Source organism: Nicotiana tomentosiformis, chromosome 7 (assembly GCF_000390325.3).
Source record: "Nicotiana tomentosiformis chromosome 7, ASM39032v3, whole genome shotgun sequence".
In the NCBI taxonomy this organism is placed as follows: domain Eukaryota; kingdom Viridiplantae; phylum Streptophyta; class Magnoliopsida; order Solanales; family Solanaceae; genus Nicotiana; species Nicotiana tomentosiformis.
The window spans coordinates 29102369-29115693 of NC_090818.1; the positions used below are offsets into that span (position 1 = coordinate 29102369).

The following is a 13325-nucleotide window of genomic DNA, read 5'->3' on the forward strand; positions in this document are numbered from 1 at the left end:
ATCAAAGAGTATTTTTTAAATATTTGTTGATGATAGGGATAAATTTGGCCAGATAGTATAACGATAGGGGTAAATTTGGCCGGATAATATAACGAAAGTTAAATGTAGACAATATTCGATACTAGAGGGGTATATTTGGCCCTTTTCCCAAAAGAAAATGACTAAAAAAGTTTCAATTGGATATTAGATGAATTTATTTGGGACTACAAAAATATTTTGCAAGTTTAAAAAAAAATTTTATACGCTACATTGTATTTTATGTTTTCACTTAAAGTGTAGTAGAGAATTAAATGCTCAATTTAGTATGAGATGTTTTTACTTTTTGGTACAAAAATGACATAAGAGTAGTATTTAAATAAAGGACAAAAATATCACTTAGCTTTTAATGGATATTTTGGTCTTTTAACTTTGCACTTTGGCCTTCACACTTATAATATAATATGATGATATGATGATATATATGTTTAAAGTTGTGCAGGGTGGAGCGGGTTTAAAGTTTTGCAGGGCGATACGGGTGCGGGGCGGTTAAAATATTTTTGAGAAAAACTAATGAAGGGCAGGGCGGGTTGCATGTCTATGCGGGTTTCTCCCAATATGGTGTGTTGTTTGCTCTCTGTATTCTTCTTCTGTTATGTAAAAAAAATTCATGTTCTTTCGACAATATTTCAAAACATTTTCCGTAATATCCAACAAGAAATTATGTACTTCACAAATTGTATTGCAAATAAAATTTAAAAAATCATTTTTGGAATTACATAAATTCCACAAGTGACCTGATTCTTTGCTAGGGCCTAGGTTGGTCACTGATATCCCAGCAACTACAGGGGGTAAGTTTTAGTAAGTTTCTAACGTCCTTCGTACTAATCACGACTTTTATTACATTTCATCTTGAAGAAGACTAGAATTAACAATGCACGTTCTAATTTTTGTATTTGAGAACCTTACATTTCATCTTGAAGATAGTAGACTTTAATCAATAATGCACGTTCCCATTTTTGTATTTGAGAACCTTCGTACCTGAAATTAAATTAATACTAATTAGCAAGAATTTTTTTATCTATAAATTTCATAATTTATTATCATATATTCAAAAAGAAAATAATTTTAAAAAAAAGATAGTTAAGCGGTGCGGGGCGGAGCACAGTGGAGGAGCCACCTTATAGGAAGGAGTGTCAAATAACACCCCTTCGCGGAAAAAATACATTATGTAGGTAGGTAAAAAATAAATTATATGTATATATACTATGTATTGACTCCCCTTAATTTCCTGGTATATTTACTTTTATATATTTTGACACCCCTTAATGAAAATTCTGGCTCCGCCATTGGCGGGGCGGAGCAGAGCGGATTGAAACAGAAAAATATATATTATGCGGGGCGGGGCGGGGCGAATCCTCTGTGGATTGAGATTGAGCCCACACCGCCCCATTGTCATCTCTATACCACTAGTATAATTTTGTTATTATAAGCGTTAGATAGTTTTGTGGGCCTTTACAAATTTATTTTTAGTTTTGTGACCTTATTTCTTTTTTTGCACATGGGAGATTTAGCTAGTAGTTGGACATATATTTGATTGAAACTTGAAAAAAGAGTTTTTGAAGTTGTGTCGAAAAATAAATTTTGAATCTTGAAGTTATGTTTAGACATGCAATTTATTTGAAGAAAAATTGAAGTTTTGTGAGTGGAAGAAAAAATTTCACCAAAAACTGTTCTTGGAAATTTTTGATTTTTTTTCCTCAAAACATGATCATATGTCATAAACAAACAATGTTTTCAATTTTTTTTTGAGGTGATGAAGCCAAAATCTATGGTTAAACGGGAGCTTAGTTTTAAACGTAAGATATCTATCGTTTACACATAAGAGATTTAAAAAGGCTACTGATGTCCCATTTACTCCATTACATTGGGGCGAAGTGCAACAATAGCCCCTTCTAAGTCCGCTATTTAAAATATATCCACAATTTATAATGTATTTAAAGATTAGTCAATTCACCCAAATTTTAGGATTAAGTATACAGAATTTCCAAATTTAAGACTTAGTGTCCTGAACTTCTAAACTACTAATTTAAAATTCAAGATTCAAACTTCTGGATACAATTTTCAAACTTTAGGACAGGATGTCCCAGAGTTCGAATTTTGAGGTTTAAACTCTAGGATGTCGCGTCCTGAATTTTGAGTGAAATTGGCTAATCTTTAAATACATTGTAAGAATATATTTTAAACAACATGCTTACATAGCTACTTATTATAGAGAAAACTACTCTCTATAACCCCTCAAAATTTTAATAGCCCATGTTTTTGCCCATTGACACAAAATGGCCCTCCGGCCCAAACATATTACATCCAACAGCCCGAAATATCTATTTTGTATATTGTTTGTATAGTGACAGTCTATTTTGTATATTGTGTTGTATAGTGACAATCTATTTAGTATATATTTTGTATAGCGACAGTCTATTTTGTATATATTTTGTATAGTGACAGTCTATTATATATAAATTATATAGTGACAGTCTATTTAATATATTTTTGTATAGTGACAGTCTATTTTGTATATATTTTGTATAGTGACAGTCTATTTTGTATATTTTTTATATAACGACAGTCTATTTTTGTATATATTTTGTATAGTGACAGTCTATTGTATAAAAATTGTATAGTGACAGTCTATTTTTATATAATTTTTGTATAGTGACAGTATATTTTGTGTATTATATATATATATATATATTTTGTAATATATCAATATTCAAAAGAAATGCTCTCCGATCTAATACATAATCTAAAATGACTTTTAAATATTGGTGAAGACGGTGCACATTCTGGAGGGGGACTGAATGAAGATACTTGGAATGAATTAAGAGATAGGGAGACAGAATCTAAGAATTTGGAGAAGCCGACGTCAGCTGCTAATTCCGACCCAACTCGACGGAATAGCCAATTTTTATCAAGAACGGAATCATTTTTTGGTGCGTCATCGGTAGATTCTCCATCTATATTCCGCAGTAAGGTTGCAGAAACTTCCATCAAGATCAATGAAGCTGCAAAAATGTGGCATTATAAGGATCCTTCTGGTAAAATACATGGACCATTTTTCTATGGTCCAGTTGCATAAATAGAGCAATACGACGGTCGTCACGTGAAGGCGGTCCCCTCGGGAGTGGATCACGACGGAGGGCGTTGATTGGTGGTTCAATACGGAGGCGACGCTTGCGACGGCGGTGTTCGGCAACGACTTCTTCGGCTGAGAAAAATGCGTATGATCGCTGAGGGAGAAGGAAGTTAGGGTTTTAAGTGACAGTGGTCTTGGGCTCTTTTAATTAGTTTTGGACTTTTAATTGTATAGTTTATTTTGTGGCTAGCTATTGTCATTAATTTTTCCTTATTATACGACATTAGGAGGGCTTGCCAATTCGTATTCACACCATCACTTATTAAACTTTTTTTTAACTTCAAAATTTGATAAAAATAATTGATTGTATTAGGAACTATTTTTGTTAAAAAGATTTCATTTATGTATTGACGATGCTACTAGTATCATTTAACTTAGGTGCCCGATTGAGATATAACAATATGGTCAGAAGATTAGTATTTTTCTAAAGCTTATTCGAACTGAGTGACAGAAAAAACGTTCGGCGTTTCGCAGCGTTTCCGGTGCGCAAAATGGCTTCCAAAGCAACAAACCTGTAGCGAAGCATGATCGATCCATCCTCTCAGTAAGTTTCAGAATCGGTTTTTCTAAATCTCTCTTTACTCAGTTCTGCTTCATGACTATCACTACCTCCATTTGCTCAAACCTCATAACTTGCTTAATGTGAAACAATTAGTGGTGTTGAGAGAAAAGATTGCAAACCAAAACCTGGTCTAGTGGTAGATTTAAAGTTAAAATCTTGTTGAGGCCGAGATTTGGCGCAACAGTAGAGTTATTTATTTTAATGATCTGTGGATAATGGGTTCCAAGTTTAGAAATAGTTTAATACAAGGGGAAAATTGTGTACAATATACGACCACTCTTCTTTGCCTTGCACTAGCCGAGAGGCAGTTCTTACGCGGAAAAGCTCTTCGAAATTGCTTCATTGTGGTTTACCAACGTGTAGTTCAGAGTGCTTAGCTCTGATTTGGGTCCCGGGGGAGGGGGTTAGGTGGGTGGTGGGCTGTAATTATGTCTGGAAAACTACTACCAGTAATTCTTAGCTGGATGTTTATGAGTCTTATGGTAAACATATTAGCGTTTCAAGTTTCAACTAATTAATTGTTTTTGCTTCAAAAGAAGAAATTTGGAGCATTTTTCTTAAAACACAGCTACTTCAGAAGCTATTCAAAATATGCTAAAACTTTAAATAACTCTTTGTTGTCTTTCTCTCAAATTGGTTGTACCATCATCTTTTTCTGTTTGGATGGATTTTATGGCTAGACGGTTGGGGGAATTTTAGGGGAATTATTACACACTATATTCTCATATTCCTAATTTTGGTCACAGTTCCTGAAGCTGATATGATCAATTGTATTCCTACTATTTAAAACAATCCAAAAAAAGGATTTTGGATAAAAATAGGGACAAAGAACTACCGTATTGGGGGTTTTTTGAGATGGAAATTTTCCTTTTTCTGATTTTGGGTTCTTGTTCATTCATAGATAAAAGGAAAAAAAAAAGATTTCAATTCTTCTTAGTTTCAATTTGATTCTAAATTCGAAAATACACAGCTATTTTCAAGTTTCCTCTCTGATTTTTGGGTTCCGAAAACATGGAGATTAGCTGAGGTCCGTTGACTGCTCATGAGGTTCAAATTCGTGGTTCCGAATCCATTTTTATTGCTGTTTTGCTCGTTTGCTGCTGGACATTCGAATTCCGGTGCCGGATTTGCTTGTAATAGCTTCCGAACAGAAGTAATCGAAAAACTCTTATTCAGGTTCAACTCTTTTTCTCTTATTTTGAAGGTGTGATTAAATGATGATGAGAGCCGGGGGTTTAAATGGATTAAAAGTTGTTCAAGCCTTTGGTCTAATTGAAAGAAAAATACTAGTTTCTGAATTTGTTTTCTGATTCCAATAGCTGAGTAAACTTAGAAGTAATATTTTGTTGAAAGTTGTTATGACTTGAGTCAAGTGACCGTGTTTAAATTATTTGAGTGTGAATTTGCTTGTCGCGTGTTTTTGACTAAAATCTGACTGTTGCGTAAATTATGAATCAGTGATGCACTTCCCTTGCGGTTTGAATCAGTGTTTTATATGTTTGGTTGAAATTGAGTGTGAAACGAAATGTATATTCGAGTCGCTTTTGCTGAAATTTATTTGCTGAAGATGTTCCCTGTGTCTCGTCGCCTCTGTTGGCCCCGTTTAATGTTCAAGAAACATATTATGAATCCCTGCTAAGCTTTAGTCGAGTTGAGTTCTGTTAAATGCAAGCCTATTAATAGCATTAGAGTAATGTTCTGTGATTTTATGGTCGTGAAACCGTATGTGAAAGGGTAGATGTTCCAGTTTGTTTGTTGGTCTTGTCTGAGAGCTTTGATTTTGTCCTCCGTCTCGTTGATTTGTTGAGATTACGAGGGGGGTATCCTAGCTCGAGCATCTATATTTTAGCATGAATTCTGAGTTATTAGATTGTCCACTTGCCATGGCTCCTCCTGATTTTGTTAGCCTGCCATAGTTTTTGTTCATCTCTGTTATTAAGGATTTCGAGTCAAGCACCCTCCACTTCCAACCAAGAGGTTGTGAGTTCGAGTCACCCCAAGAGCAAGGTGAGTAGTTCTTAGAGGGAGGCAGCCGAGGGTCTATCGGAAACGGCCTCTCTACCCCAGGGTAGGAGTAAGGTCTGCGTACACACTACTATCCTCATACCCCACTAATGAAATTATACTGGGTTGTTGTTATTGTTGTTATTAAGAATTTGTCAGTGTTCATTAGTAAAGCTTGAATATAATAGAACTCTCACCTTAAAAGTTAACTTAGTTGCTTGTATGAACCATCTGCAGTCCTATGTAGGTGTCACTTCCATGTTTGATTTTCTTCAAAAAAATACGTTTTACTTTGTGGATGAAAGTTGAAATTTGCCTTCAAGCATATATGCTGAATCTCTCCTTTTGATATGTTCATGACTGGAAAAAAAAAATGGTGCTTTTGTGCTAAGGAACAGTTGTCTCATACCCTTCGGGGTTGCCCAATTGGTTTGGAGGGTGGTCATCCATATGGATGACTTGGGATCGAACCACCCCTCAATGCCTTCTGGGTTGAGCCTGCCGCACAGGGCTTGCCTAGTGCGGCTTACATCCATTGTGTGGTTTGCAGGCTATTACACAAGGGGAGGTTTACCCAGTGCGCACAAAGTGCTCACCACAGAGTGCTCACCCGAAGGGCAGAGGCCGTGCCAGAAATTGTAGCGGCTGCAGGTTTCCCCTCTTATAAAAAAAAAAAAAAACAGTTGTCTCATGATATCAATTATTTTATAAGTAAAGAAAATTCCATGTAAATGCTGCATTATTAAAGAGGCGCAAGTGAGAATGGGGGGAGACGAAACTCATTAGTGATTAAATGGTTTACATGTTTTAGGAATTGAGCCTAGTCAAATACATAAAATAAAAGTCAAAAGAATTTGAGCATGATTTAAAATTTTCCTTTTATTTGGTTCCCTTTTATTTATTTATTTACTTTGTGATATTATTCGCTAGTAGCATGTTTAGGCCGACCACACGTGGGTAGGCAAATATTAGGTCGTTTATTTATTCTGCGAGGCTAGAGGTTGTCCCTTGGTTAAATTTATCCGGGAAATACCTCGAAGAACTTATATATATTTTATCCGGGGTATGCCCCATAGTGAAAGTGATTGGAGGTTGTGACAGACTTCGTGGATGAGCATAGTATAAACTTTTAGTATTTTTCTCTTATTTTATTTTATTTTATTTAGGTGGGGACATCCTCGAGCCTCTTGCGTGTTTATTTTTCTTTGATGTGTTTTGCCTCAGTTTGAATACTCTTTAAAGCCGATTTGATCAAGTGTGCAGTCGTACTAGTTACCAGACTCGGGGAATGCCTAACACCTTCTCCCCGAGTCAAATGAACCCCCTTACTTAGAATCTCTAGTGCAAACTAGTTGTGGAGTCTAAATGTGTTTTAAAGGAAAAAAAATTATTTCTTAAAAATGGTGACCTGGCACACCGAAACCAAATGTCAGGTGGCGATTCTAAAAAATCTTTTAAAACACAACTTTTGTCACTTTTCAAATTGAAACCCTTTTGAGCTTTAAAATCACCTTTATCATTTTAAAGAGGGTTGAGGTGGTGAAAAAAAAGGGGTGTGACAGCTACGTACGTACGAGTTGATGAGAGTCCGTACGTAGCTACTATTATGCTATTGTTCGGGTAGTTTTAGGACTAAATTATCAATTATTTGGAATTTTGCACATACTTGTTAATTTAAAAATGCCTAAATTTTATTAGTATTTGTTAGAGAAATTGTGAAAGACTGCTAATGAAATTCGTATTATTTTTGTATAAAACGACATTGATATTTCAGTCAAACGCTTATAAAATATCCTTCTCTTCTTGCGGAGCGGGCCGAACGCCTTGGCAGTAGATATATGCATCTATGGTTCGTGCCGTTTGACCCTCGGCAGTGTATACACTATTCCGGATCGGGTCGTATGACCTCGGCATAAATCGTGCTTAATAATAAAAATTTCATGATTCTTTGATATTTATTGCAGCTTGTGAAGATAAATAACTTATTAAAAATTATTTAATTGGGAAAAAATTATTTATTTTTGCTTGCTAAAGAACTTGTTATTATTCACATAAATTGTGTCTATTTAAATATTTCTATCTTAATATTATTGACACATAGTGAGTGTTGAAGTCGACCTCTCGTCACTACTTCTTCGAGATTAAACTTGATACTTACTGGGTACACGTTGTTTACGTACTCATGCTACACTTGCTGCACTTTTTGTGCAGGATCTGAGACAGGTGTATCAAGTGGTCCTACCGGTGTGCATCTCCGTTATCCCGAGGCCTAGTGGTGATCTGTCTTTCCTGAGCCGTTCCGCAACACCTAGTGTCTCTCTTTCTATTTGTATTCTGTCTATTCTATGTTCAGACGGTATTTAGAAGTTTGTATAATTTATTAGATGCACATACACTTGTGACATTAGGTCCTGGCATACACACTAGTAGAATTATGGTTTGAATTACTATTTTGGTTTTATTTATTTAAACCTCTTATTTTCTTGAATCCTGCAATTAAAGAGAGTTTTATTACTTGGAAATTTATTTAAAAGAGGAAATATATGTGCAATTCACTAGTTGGCTTGCTTAGCGGTGACGTTGGGCGCCATCACGACATATAGGTAAAATTGGGTCTTGACAGAACACCTGACAAATCCTTTCAACAATATCACATGTGCCAAAAATATAACAACACAATATAAAAACTCGCACCACATGTGCTCATATGCCACAATATTTTCTCAAAATAATTCCAATACTACAATCACACATAGCCCTCGGCTCAACAACACTGAGTACAACAACAACAAAGATAACACGGGAGTGTGGCAAGTAAATCAACGTAAGAATTACTCAACTTAAAGAATGGAAGAACGAGCTCACAATGAAAGTCATAACAAGTAATAATGGTTTAAACAAGAATAACTTAACAATGAGAGAGATAATATATAACAACGACCTCAATTAAGGATAATTAATTACGAATGAGATAACATAGCAATAAAAGAGGCAACAACTTCAATTAATATATATGTAAAGCAGAACATGAATCAATCAACTTCAATTAAGACATGTAAAGCTAAATTTAGCAATGGAGGATATAACATGATAAGACAACTTCAGTTTAATGTACAAAGAACCAAAAGGAGTCTAAATTGGTCCAATTTTCATATATAAGCCGTATATATATACTCGTCACCTCATACCCGTTTGATTTTTTTTCTTTTGACTTCTAGCTAGCTAAGATATCCTTTTTCTCTGGTTAGGAATAAGTTTTAGCATGTCCAACTTGCGACTAGAATGCAAAGTTTGCCTAAGTTGTTTATCTGCATCAACACGTTAATGCCCAATCAGTGCCACTACAACATTAATAACGAGAAAAATAGTAAAGCCATTTTTTCGATTTTCTATAGCCCAAATCAGTTATAGAAGTCGAATTCATCAAAATGTTTTCCTAAAAGAACAAAAACCGTAAAGCTCCTTTAGGAGATCAGTCAATTGTGGTTTATACTACTGAATAATGTGTTTATGAAATATAAAGCGCGCGGTTGAGTATCCTTTTGTTCACCATCTTTCTTACATATATTGTTATCTCAATTAGATGCTTGAGTCATTCTTTGCTTCCAGGGACCTAGATTCGTGATTTAGGAACCTCAAACTACATAACAAGTAACATACATTTGTTCATTTGTTTTTCCAATATCTTATCACCACCCATAGTTTCCCTTACCATTGGCATCGAAACCACGGCCAAAGCAGTTGGCCAAATTCCCATTACTCCATCACCGGCTCTTGGCTCTGTTCTCTACAAAACAAGTCACTCAGTCCCTTTGTTGTTCCATTACCTTTAGCAGTCAACTGTGATGACCCGCCATGTCACCATGCCACATAGGCACCATTTGGTATATATTAATACCATGTAGAAGCTTACATAGGAGGAAAGCTAGTATTTGTGGGAAGATTCTAGAGAAGTATGAACATTTCCTTTGGAATATCCTAGATGCTTGTAAATTTGTTAGGAAAGTCCTTGGAATCTTCTAGGCTTGTAGAGAATTCTAGAGAAAGTCCTTATCTTGTAAATATTAAGGACTTGTGTAACAATAAATATTTACACACTAGCCCCTAGGAGACTAGTATATAAAGGGGGCCATTCATTTGTAATTCATCAAGCAAACAATTCAAGTTCTCTCTAATACAAAGCTCCCTTTAACAATTCTCTTGTGCTCTTTCTACCATTCTCTTAGCGATCTTGAGTGTAGTAAGGTTGACTTGGCATAGCAAGAATGTGAACAAATTATCAAATGTCGCACGTGTACTTAGTTAACGACCAAGGACGTGATAACGTGGTATCAGAGCAAAGGTTGCAACTAAGGAAATGGCGAACAATGGAGAAATTAACATTGCCAACACCCAAGCCAACGTCATCCAGGATACTGCTAGCATGAGCGGCCGTAACAAAAAGAGAAATGCCACCAACAAGAGCCAGGAGGTGCCACCCGAGGTTGTGTCAAACGAAGGGCTTACATCCCAAGAACTATCTGCTGCTGAGGCGAGCGAGGATGAAGTGGAGGTACTGCCCGAGGACATCTCGCTCGGTAAAGAGTAGGTGAGGAAGATGAACGCGGGGATGGACGCCGTGGAGATCAACTCCTTCTCAACCTCAGAAATTAGGGCCGGCGTGAAGTCGGCCACGAAGTCTGCCAAAATTTGAGATTTGATGGCGGTTCGGGGTCGATATTCGATATCGTACCCGCTAATCTCCACGACCTATTTGGCCAATACTCCCGAGAGCTCGGGTTTATGCATTACGTTTTTTAATGGGTAAGTAGTCACCACACATATGGGATAACATTGAAAATACGGTTTTAGCTTTCTAGAGGTGCTTAGCAAAGTGAGCACCAATTTCTCCAGGTGAGGATACCTAGTTTCGGCCTCGCCTAGAGTTCTTCTAACATAATAGATAGAAAATTACGTACCATCCTCTTCCCGGACCAAGACTCCACTTATCGCTACCTGGATACCGCTAAGTACAGGTACAACTGTTCGTCTGCCTTCGGAGTATGAAGCAAAGGTGGGCTCGAGAGGTACCGCTTGAGTTTCTCCAAGGCTTGTTGGCACTCCGGGATCCATGAGAAGTTATTCTTCTTCTTCAATAGTGATAATAACCGATGGCTCTTGTCGGAGGACCTCGAGATGAATCGACCCAAAGCGGCTATGCGCCCGGTTAACCTTTGACCGGCCTTGACATTATCCACAACGGTGATGTCCTCGATGGCCTTGATTTTATCGGGATTAATCTCGATTCCCCGGTTGGACACCATGCATCCGAGGAATTTCTCGGGCCCGACTCTAAATGCGCATTTCTCCGGGTTCAGCTTCATGTTGTATTTCTTCAATATATTGAAGGTTTCCTGCAAATTTTTCAACTGGTCCTCTACTCGCAAGGACTTAACAAACATATCGTCAATGTAAACCTCCATTGATTTTCCTATTTGCTCTTCGAACATCCGATTTACTAGGCGTTGGTAAGTGGCACCGGTATTTTTTTAGTCTGAATGACATTACATTATAGTAGTAGGTATCGTATTTAGTGATAAAGGACATTTTTTCCTAGTCGTCCGGGTCCATCCGAATTTGGTTGTACCCGGAGTAGGCGTCGAGAAAACTGAGGATCTCGTGTCGGCCGTTGCATCGATCATGCGATCGATGTTTGGCAGAGAGAAAGAGTCCTTGGGCATGCCTTGTTTAAGTCTTTATAGTCTACACACATTCTTAATTTATTTCCCTTTTTAGGGACTACTACTGTGTTTGCTAACCAATCCGGGTACTTAACCTCCCAGATGGACCCTATTTTAAGGAGTTTAGTTAACTCGTCCTTGATGAATGCATGCTTGACTTCGGACTGAGGCCTCCTTTTCTGCTTGACCAGATGGAACTTCGGATCTAGGCTCAGCTTGTGAGTAGTTATCTTTGGCGGAATCCTTTTCATATCGAGGTGGGACCAAGAGAAATAATCTATGTTAGCTATAATGAATTGAATGAGGTTTTTCCTAAGCTCGGGACTTAACCCCGTGCCCAGGTATAACTTACGATCGGGTAGGTATTTGATCAATATGACTTGCTCCAGTTCTTTGACGATTGATTTGGTGGCGTCAGAATAATCGGGGACTATGAAAAACCTGGGAACTCTGTAGTCATCGTCCTCACCCATCCCCTGCTTCTTCGGTTCGATTGAGGCTGGTGTCGATAATTGCTTTTTGGTTTCCTTTTTGGCCACCGAACTTAGACCCTTTGATGTCAAAAGTGCGGATACCGGGATCACCTCGTCGACCGTGAATATCTCCTTTGCGGCTGGTTATTCTTCATAAACTGTTTTAATCCCTCTTGGTGTCGGGAATTTCAGTACCTGGTGCAGCGTCGAGGGTACTGCCCTCATGTTGTGAATCCACGGTCTCCTTAATAGAGCATTGTAACTCATGTATCCTTCGATCACGTAGAACTTTGTTTCCTAAATGGTTCCTGCGGTGTTCACCGGTAATGTTATCTCCCCTTTAGTGGTCTCACATGCCATGTTGAATCCATTTAGGACTCCGACGGGCACGATTCGGTCTTATAGACCCAGTTGTTCCACGACCCTTGATCTAATGATATTGGCCGAGCTACCTGGATCAATTAACACACGCTTAAATATAGATTTATTTATGAGTATAGATATTACCAGTGCATCATTGTGGTGCTACACGATGCCTTCAGCTTCCTCGTCGTTGAAATACAAGGTTCCTTCTGGTACGTAATCTCGAGTCCGTTTTTCTCTCGTGATGGATACTTTGGTGCGCTTTAACATCGGCCCCTGGGGAACGTAGACCCTACCGATGATCATGTTAATGACGTGCTGAGGCTCCTCCTTCTCAATCTGCTTACTAGAATCTCTATTCCTGAAATGGCTTTTGGCTTGATCGCTCAGGAACTCCTCGAGATGTCCGTTGTTGAATAACCGGGCTACTTCTTCTCTCAATTATCGGCAATCTTCTGTTTGTGGCCGTGAGTGCCATGATATTTACACATTAAGTTGGGATCCCTTTGGGCTGGATCAGACTGTACAGGACGAGGTCACTTGGTATCTTTGATGCTTCCTATGGCAGATACGATGACAGCCACATCGACGTTGAAGTTGTACTCCGATTACCTCGGCGCTTCCTTAGGCCCGACAAGCCTGTCGAAACCGTTTTTGCTCATGAGTCCCCAATTATTTTGACCTCGATCGCTTCTCCTTTCACTTCTCACATGGTTTTGTCCAGACCCGTTACCCCTACGATCACCGGTGTATGGCTAATACCGATCTCTACTTGACCTTAGTTCACGATCAATGTCTCTTTTGGATCCGTCACTAGCTCGAACGGGATAAACAGACCCAGAAGGGGCCCCAAGCTAATCATCTTCGACCCTAAGTTTTGATTGATACCGGTTATGCACATCGGCCTAAGTTACAGCCGGATATTCTACCATATTTTGCTTCAACTACTGCGAAGCCAATGAGCTTCGAGTATTGAGTCCTTGGGTGAAGGCCTGAACGACCTAATCATTTGCCACCGGCGGCAGGTCCAT

General features: G+C 38.0%; 1 long non-coding RNA gene across 1 annotated transcript; it reads left to right on the top strand.

Moving 5' to 3' along the window:
* The first annotated feature begins 3722 nt into the window (after positions 1-3722).
* Positions 3723-8203, top strand: LOC104109519 (uncharacterized). The gene is made up of 2 exons (XR_689241.4): positions 3723-4910; positions 7950-8203. It is a non-coding gene; the product is annotated as an uncharacterized lncRNA (long non-coding RNA).
* Positions 8204-13325: the final 5122 nt, after the last annotated feature.